The 8,994-nt window shown below is 43.8% G+C and overlaps 1 non-coding gene across 1 annotated transcript; it reads right to left on the bottom strand.

Moving 5' to 3' along the window:
• Positions 1 to 3,967: 3,967 nt before the first annotated feature.
• Positions 3,968 to 4,039, bottom strand: TRNAW-CCA (transfer RNA tryptophan (anticodon CCA)). Its single transcript has one exon. It is a non-coding gene; the product is annotated as a tRNA-Trp (tRNA).
• Between the last annotated feature and the right edge of the window lie 4,955 nt (positions 4,040 to 8,994).

The raw sequence follows: 8,994 nt of genomic DNA, 5'->3' as shown, positions 1-8,994 counted from the left end.
CACTGAAATCACCCCTTTGATATGCACCTCAGCTATCTGGGGCCAGCATGCTGTGTTTTCACATCCTGAGCTTCCTCAGGGCTCACCATAGTGGTTGCCATCTGATGGCTGCCAGATGGCAGGTATTCTTTCCTTCCTGAGTTCCCTCAGGGCTCATCAGCTCACCATTCATGGTGGCTGCAATCACTGATGACTGTGACATCCTTTGTTTACTGATATGGTAAGAAATATCATGAAAATATCATATGGCACAGGGGGAAAAACACAAACTCTGGAAGCAGGAAGATAAGAAGCAAAGTCCTTCTGATGCCTGTTAGCTGAGTGATCTGGGGCATATTACATAGCTGCCCTGAGCCTCCATTCCTATAGCCCTATGCGGAGTGGGTGCACACGGGACTGTATGCTCAGTTTCGACCTCGACTGCGTCTTCCTCTCTGCCAGTGCGGCTGAGAACAGCGATGTACTGACTTGCCTTTCACGTCCAACGTTACAGACAGTGAAAAGCAAAGCACACATTCCAAATTCATGGCTTGTGTCTTAGCTAATTCTCAAGTGCTCAAAACAAAAATGGGCCCAGAAAAAGATTTTGCCCGTTGTCTTAAGTGATTTAAGGCTGTGTGGCACAGGAGCAGCAGAGAGGAGATACCCCACATCCAAGGTCAGGAGCAGCAGCCAAGAGGAGATACACTATGTCCAAAGTCAGGAGTGGCAGCTGTGAGGAGATATTCCATGTTCAAGGTAAGGCGCGATGGCTGCACTTTGCTGGAGCAGCCATAAAGAGATATCCCACGTCCAAGATAAGAGAAACCCAAGTAAGACAGTAGGCGCCAGAAGAGGGCATCAGAGGGCAGACAGACTGAAACCACAATCACAGAAAACTAGCCAATCTGGTCACATGGACCACAGCCTCGTCTAACTCAGTGAAACTAAGCCGTGCCATGTCGGGCCACCCAAGACAGATGGGACATGGTGGAGAGGTCTGACAGAATGTGGCCTTGGCATACAGAATGAAGCAGGGCAAAGGCTAATAGAGTTTTGCCAAGAGAATGTACTGGTCATAGCAAACACCCTCTTCCAACAACACAAGAGAAGACTCTACACTTGGACATCACCAGATGGTCAACACCAAAATCAGATTGATTATATTCTTTGCAGCCAAAGATGGAGAAGCTCTATACAGTCAGCAAAAACAAGACCAGGAGCTGACTGTGGCTCAGATCATGAACTCCTTATTGCCAAATTCAGACTTAAATTGAAGAAAGTAGAGAAAACCACTAGACCATTCAGGTATGACCTAAATCAAATCCCTTATGACTATATACTAGAAGTGAGAAATAAATTTAAGGGACTAGATCTGATAGGCAGAGTGCCTGATGAACTATGGACAGAGGTTCATGAAATTGTACAGGAGACAGGGAGCAAGACCATCCCCAAGAAAAAGGAATGCAAAAAAGCAAAATGGCTGTCTGGGGAGGCCTTACAAATAGCTGTGAAAAGAAGAGAAGTGAAAAGCAAAGGAGAAAAGGAAAGATATACACATTTGAATTTGAATGCAGAGTTCCAAAGAATAGCAAGGAGAGATAAGAAAGCCTTCCTCAGCGATCAATGCAAAGAAATAGAGGAAAACAACAGAATGGGAAAGACTAGGGATCTCTTCAAGAAAATCAGAGATACCAAAGGAACATTTCATGCAAAGATGAACTCGATAAAGGACAGAAATGGTATGGACCTAGCAGAAGCAGAAGATATTAAGAAGAGGTGGCAAGAATACACAGAAGAACTGTACAAAAAAGATCTTCATGACCCAGATAATCACGATGGTGTGATCACTCATCTACAGTCAGACATCCTGGAATGTGAAGTCAGGTGGGTCTTAGGAAGCATCACTATGAACAAAGCTAATGGAGGTGATGGAATCCCAGCTAAACTATTTCAAATCCTGAAAGATGATGCTGTGAAAGTGCTGCACTCAATATGCCAGCAAATTTGGAAAACTCAGCAGTGGCCACAGGACTGGAAAAGGTCAGTTTTCATGCCAATCCCAAAGAAAGGCAATGCCAAAGAATGCTCAAACTACTGCACAATTGCACTCATCTCACACACTAGTAAAGTAATGCTCAAAATTCTCCAAGCCAGGCTTCAGCAATATGTAAACTGTGAACTTCCAGATGTTCAAACTGGATTTAGAAAAGGCAGAGGAACCAGAGATCAAATTGCCAAGATCGTAAAAGCAAGGGAGTTCCAGAAAAACATCTATTTCTGCTTTATTGACTATGCCAAAGCCTTTGACCATGTGGATCACAATAAACTGGGGAAAATTCTGGAAGAGAGGGGAATACCAGACCACCTGACCTGCCTCTTGAGAAATCTGTGTGCAGGTCAGGAAGCAACAGTTAGAACTGGACATGAACAACAGACTGGTTCCAAATAGGAAAAGGAGTACGTCAAGGCTGTATATTGTCACCTTGCGTATTTAACTTCTATGCAGAGTACATCATGAGAAATGCTGGGCTGGAAGAAGCACAAGCTGGAATCAAGATTGCCGGAAGAAATATCAATAACCTCAGATATGCATATGACACCACCCTTATGGCCGAAAGTGAAGGGGAACTAAAAAGCCTCTTGATGAGAGTTAAAGAGGAGAGTGAAAAAGTTGGCTTAAAGCGCAACATTCAGAAAACAAAGATTATGGCATCCGGTCCTGTCACTTCATGGCAAATAGATGGGGAAACAGTGGAAACAGTGGCTGACTTTAATTTTGGGGGCTCCAAAATCACTGCAGATGTTGACTGCAGCCATGAAATTTTTATAAAAGACACTTACTCCTTGGAAGGAAAGTTATGACCAACCTAGACAACATATTAAAGTGCAGATACATTTTGCAACAAAGGCCCATCTAGTCAAGGGTATGGTTTTTCCAGTAGTCCTATATAGATGTGATAGTTGGACTATAAAGAAAGCTGAGTGCTGAAGAATTGATGCTTTTGAACTGTGGTGTTGGAGAAGACTCTTGAGAGTCCCTTGGACTGCAAGGATATCCAAACAGTCCATCCTAAAGGAGATCAGTCCTAGCTGTTCATTGGAAGAACTGCATGTTGAAGCTGAAACTCCAATACTTTGGCCACCTGATGCAAAGAGCTGACTCATTTGAAAAGACCCTGATGCGGGCAGAGATTAAGGGCAGGAGGAGATGGGGACAACAGAGGATGAGATGGTTGGATGGCATCACCGACTCGATGGACGTGAGTTTGAGTGAACTCCGGGAGTTGGTGATGGACAGGGAGGCCTGGCGTGCTGCAGTTCATGGGGTCGCAATGAGTCAGACACAACTGAGAGACTGAACTGAACTGAAAGAAGTTACAGACTGAAATATAAGCTGTCAACTACAAATTGGCACTTACCAAGAGCATTGCCAAAGACCGAAAAGCAAAGGCTTTTGCCATCTGCCTCTGTGGAGATTTGTGGCTTCCCTGGTGGCTCAAATGGTAAAGCGTCTGCCTGCAGTGCGGGAGACTCGTGTTCGATCCCTGGGTAGGGAAGATCCCCTGCAGAAGGAAATGGCAACCAACTCTGGAATTCTTGCCTGGAAAATCCCATGGTCAGAGGAACATGATAGGTTACAGTCCATGGGGTCACAAAGAGTCAGAAACTAATAAGCAACTTCACTTTCTATGGAAATTGTACCCCAAGCTGCTATAGCTTTTGACCTTCAACAACCTCTGAGGGAGTTCAGGGTGGAGTGAGGCACCCTGTGCTCCAGGGAATCTGGGGGGACAGGTCTTTAGATAGTTGGATGTTTTTATGATTTCAATCCTTGCATCTCCTCATATTCAAAGTGAAGTGAAGTCGCTCAGTTGTGTCCAACTCTTTGTGACCCCATGGACTGTAGCCCACCAGGCTCCTCCATCCATGGGATTCTCCAGGCAAGAATTCCAGAGTGGGTTGCCATTTCCTTTTCCAGGGGATCTTCCCTACCCAGGGATCGAACCCAGGTCTCCTGCATTGGAGGCAGACGCTTTAACAGCTAAGCCACCAGGGAAGAAAGATCCCTTCATGGTGACATCAGATGCTCATGACTAACAAAAAAGCTTTTGTAAAATGAGTGCTTCATGGTATTGAACCTCCCCTTCACCAAAACCTTATATATTGACCTTCCCCCACTGCCTCTTTGGAGCAGTCTCTCAGGGCTATCTGAGATGCTGCCGCCCAGGCTGCAGTCCTCATTTTGCCCCAGATAAAACTTAACTTGCAAGTCTCAAGTTGTGAATCATTTATAGTCTACAAAACTAACTGTAGAATTTATCCATAGCTTTCCAGGATGACTTCTCTTCTAGTCCTGCTTGTCAAAAGTTTAGTTAGTTGTAAATGATCTGAAGATTTTACATTCTTAATTTGTGTGTGTTTGTGAGTGGCAGTGGGGTGGCTTAAGGAGACAGGGGAGGAAGAGAGAGATGCAGAAGATTGTCACAAAAAGAAACTGATGCCTAACACTTAGATGAACACAAGCACAGTTACCAAATGTAGTCAGAAGAACTCAATATAACCAAGTGCTTTTCCTCTAGTAAGCTTAATATTAGGTTGGCCAACAGTTCACTTGGGTTTTTCTATAAGATGTTATGGAAAACTTGAACAAATTTTTGGCCAACCCAAAACATTTTACAAGTAGGTTCCACCCACTGCTCCAAGAGAACTACAGAGTGATTAAGGTTTGTTATGGACACTGAGTCAATCACCCATTCACATGAGGGTCACCTAAGCCTTCCTTCTACTATAGCTCATTTCTCTTCACAAATTTAGAAACTTCAATGTGATAAATTTACTTTCTGGATGAAACTGGAGCCTATTTTACAGAGTGAAGTAAGCCAGAAAGAAAAACACCAATACAGTATAATAACACATATATATGGAATTTAGAAAGATGGTAATGACAACCCTGTATGCGAGACAGCAAAAGAGATACAGATGTATATAACAGTCTTTTGGACTCTGTGGGAGAGGGCAAGGGTGGGATGATTTGGGAGAATGGCATTGAAACTTGTATATTATCATATATGAAACGAATCACCAGTCCAGGTTCGATGCATGAGACAGGGTGCTTGGGGCTGGTGCACTGGGATGACCCAGAGGGATGGTATGGGGAGGGAGGTGGGAGGGGGGTTCAGGATGGGGAACACATGTACACCCGTGGTGGATTCATGTCAATGTATGGCAAAACCAAGACAATATTGTAAAGTAATTAGCCTCCAATTAAAATAAATAAATTTATATTAAAAAAAACCTTACTTTTCTTCCATTCACAAGGAAAACACATTCATCTGACTTCTTAGAATGAAACATTACACCAGAAGAATTGGCTGAATGTTGTGGAGTTACACAGAAAGCACCTGCTGAGGTGTCCACCTAGAGAAGGGCGGAGGTGGGTCCATGGAGGATGACCAACTGGCTGGAGGGCAGCCCCGAGGGGTGAAATTGGTCTGCTCTCTGAGTGTGTTCTTCCCATCAAGTCCTGTCTGCCTGTGCTCTCAACCATCTTATCACCCGCTTCCTTTGCTACCCTCAGTTCCTCCCTCCCACCTTAAGCCCCTCTGGAATGCCCGTCTCATTCCAGTTCTTACACATTGCATACTTCTCTCTGCCATAAGGGATAGCTTATGGTGAGATGTTGGATTCATGATCTCCAAAGAAGATGAATTAGCTTCGGGGTTGGAGACCATGTCAACCACTCAGAGCTGTTGTGTGACAGAAGTTTTATTACAGTGAAAAGGGAGAGACACTTCTTCTGACTTAGACATCGGAAGTGGGCAGAGTGTGCCCCCTCACTTGTCTTAGCAAGGGAGCTATATACTTTTTAAATTAATTATTACAATAAATCAAAAGAATGTCTCAAGGTTGTAAAGGTCTTACTAGACTCCCCTCCCACATTTTACACTTTAAGATGACAGGATTAGAACTCACCACAGAAAGATCTTACTAGACCTACATCCATAATATACATGTTAAGAAAACAGGATTAGTCAGAAGGTTCTCAAGGACAAATACTGTCCTCAAGCAGGACACATTATTATTATATAATCCTTAGTACAGAGTTTAAGCTGAGTTGTTCTGTTGTGTAATCATCAGCCCTGGGCTTAAAGAGAAACAAAAATGTTTTATGTGACTAAGACTAAGGACATCTTTTTTCAGGTGTTAGTTCTAGGTTTTGTAGGTCTTCATAGAACCATTCAGTTTCAGCTCCTTCAGCATTACTGGTTAGGGCATAGACTTGGATTACTGTGTTAGTGAATGGTTTGCCTTGGAAACAAACAGAGATCATTCTGTCATTTTTGAGATTGCACCTCAGTACTGCATTTCAGACTCTTTTGTTGACTATGAGGGCTACTCCATTTCTTCTAAGGGATTCTTGCCCACAATAGTAGATACAATGGTCATCTGAATTAAATTTGCCCATTCCAGTCCATTTAGTTCACTAAAATGTCGATGTTCACTCTTGTCATCTCCTGTTTGACCACTTCCAATTTGCCTTGATTCATGGACCTAACATTCCAGGTTCCTATGCAATATTGCTCTTTATAGCATCGGACTTTACTTCCATCACCAGTCACATCCACAACTGGGCGTTGTTTTTGCTTTGGCTCCGTCTCTTCATTCTTCTGGAATTATTTCTCCACTGATCTCCAGTAGCATATTGGGCCCCTACCGACCTGGATATGATCTTTCAGTATCATATCTTTTTGCTTTTTCGAACTGTTCATGGGGTTCTCTGCCAGGGACCAGCCCCGGCTGATCCAGGGTATTTGAAGTGGGGACGGCGTAGGCGACCTATTTATTTAAATATTTTATCAAAGATATAAAGAGTAATAGGATGAGGATAGCTCAGTAGGAAAATTCAGTGGAGAAAAGAGGCTGAGTAGCTTGGTTTACGCGGGAGACCAATAAAACTTCAAGACAAGAAGTTTGCACCACTTACGTAGGCCGCAGGCGTCCTTCTGTTCTCCCGAAGGAGAGGAGACACTGAGGCCTCCCCGGTCGGATCTTAGAAGCCCAGGCATAATTAGTAAGCATGGCGGGTTCTGCGCTCCAGATGGAGACTCAGCTCGAGTGAGAGAGAGAGCGACACGGGGAGACCAGTATTTCGAGAAACTGATCCCAATTCTTTATTTTCCAGAGTCTGTTTTTATACACTGAGATGTTATACAAAAGTCACGTGGGGACAGCAGTCCTGACTTTTATTAAAGTCAGGTGCTTCACATAAATGTATACAGAGGTCTTAGGGGTGTTACATCATCTTCTGGCCAGGGGGCCTGCTGACAATTTATGACCCTCTCCTTGTGACAGCGGTCAGTCAACCAGGACACTTATTTCTCCAGGGGTGATTATTCTTAAAACAGACACCACCCAAATAAAGTTACATTCCTATAGGGTGAGGGTGTAGTGGGTTTTAGTTAAGGAAAGAATTTACTTAGCCTAAGGTCTAATATGATTAATATCAAAGGTTAATACTTATTTCTTCTGTATATTCATTAATGTGTGTAAGGGCAGGGGATATGGAAACTTAGCAACAAACATTGGCTCAACATATGAAAAACCCTTCACCAATACAATTTCTAATCAGCCCATTATACTTATACTAATAGTTTTCTAACTTTTCTAAGGAACCTGTTTTTAGAAGGTTTAAAGCATCTCGTCAGGGTTGGGAGACTGTGAGCAATCACATGTGGCCAGACAAGCCTGTCAGGCAGGCCAGAGAACCTTCAGAGGAGTTTGTAGGTTAAAACACTCTTGTCACGCCCAGGAGTTTTTATTAACTGGAGCTCTAGGTTAACTCCTTCTCCGAAAGAGGTGGTGGGGGACAGCCCCCTGTAAAGTCAGAGGTGTAGGTGAGAGCACAAAGTAGTAAAGTAGGCAGGCTCTGGTTATGGGGGTAGATGCTCGAGGAGTTCCAGGGGGACTCCTGAGGCTCGATCCCACCTTTGCGTATGTCGAGCCTCCTTCCTCATGACCTTTGTCACGGGCGGAGTACCTCACTCTGGCCCCCAACAGTTCTCAAGGCAAGAATACTGAAATGGTTTGCTATTCCGTTCTCCAGTGGACCATGTTTTGTCAGAACTCTCCACCATGACCCGTCTATCTCGGGTGGCCCTACACAGCATGGCTCATAGTTTCATTGAGTTAAACAAGGCTGTGGTCAGTGTAATCAGTTTGATTAGTTTTCTGTGATTGTGGTTTTCATTCTGTCTGCCCTTTGATGGATAAGGGTAAGAGGCTTATGGAAGCTCCTGATGGGAGAGACTGATTGGAAAACTGGGTCTTGTTCTTATGGGCGGGGCCATGCTCAGTAAATCTTTAATCCAAGTTTCTGTTGATGGGTGGGGCTTTGTTCCCTCCCTGTTATTTGACCTGAGACCAAACTACCTGGAGGTAATGAAGATAATGGAGACCTCCTTCAGAAGAAGGTCCCATGCACACAAGGGCTGGATGAAGCACAAGCTGAAATCAAGATTGCCAGAAGAAATATCAGTAACTTCTGATATGCAGATGATACCTCCTTTATGGCAGAAAGCAAAGAAGAACTAAAGAGCCTCTTGATGAAAGTGAAAGAGGAGAGTGAAAAATCTGGCATAAAACTCAACACTCAGAAAACTAAGATTATGGCATCTGGTCCCATCACTTCATGGCAAATAGATGGGGAAACAGTGACAGACTTAATTAAGTCTGGGGGCTTCAAAATCACTGCAGATGGTGACTGCAGCCATGAAATTAAAAAACTCTTACTCCTTGGAAGAAAAGATATGACCAACCTAGACACCATATTAAAAAGCAGAGACATTACTTTGCCACCAAAGGTCCATCTAGTCAAAGCTACGGTTTTTCCAGTAGTCACGTATGGATGTTGATAGCTGGACCATAAAGAAAGCTGAGGGCTGAAGAATTGATGCTTTTGAACTGTGGTGTTGGAGAAGACTCTTGAGAGTCCCTTGGACTGCAAGGAGATCC

Source organism: Bos javanicus, chromosome 2 (genome assembly GCF_032452875.1).
Source record: "Bos javanicus breed banteng chromosome 2, ARS-OSU_banteng_1.0, whole genome shotgun sequence".
In the NCBI taxonomy this organism is placed as follows: Eukaryota; Metazoa; Chordata; class Mammalia; order Artiodactyla; family Bovidae; genus Bos; species Bos javanicus.
This window is presented reverse-complemented; position numbering and strand designations above follow the sequence as displayed.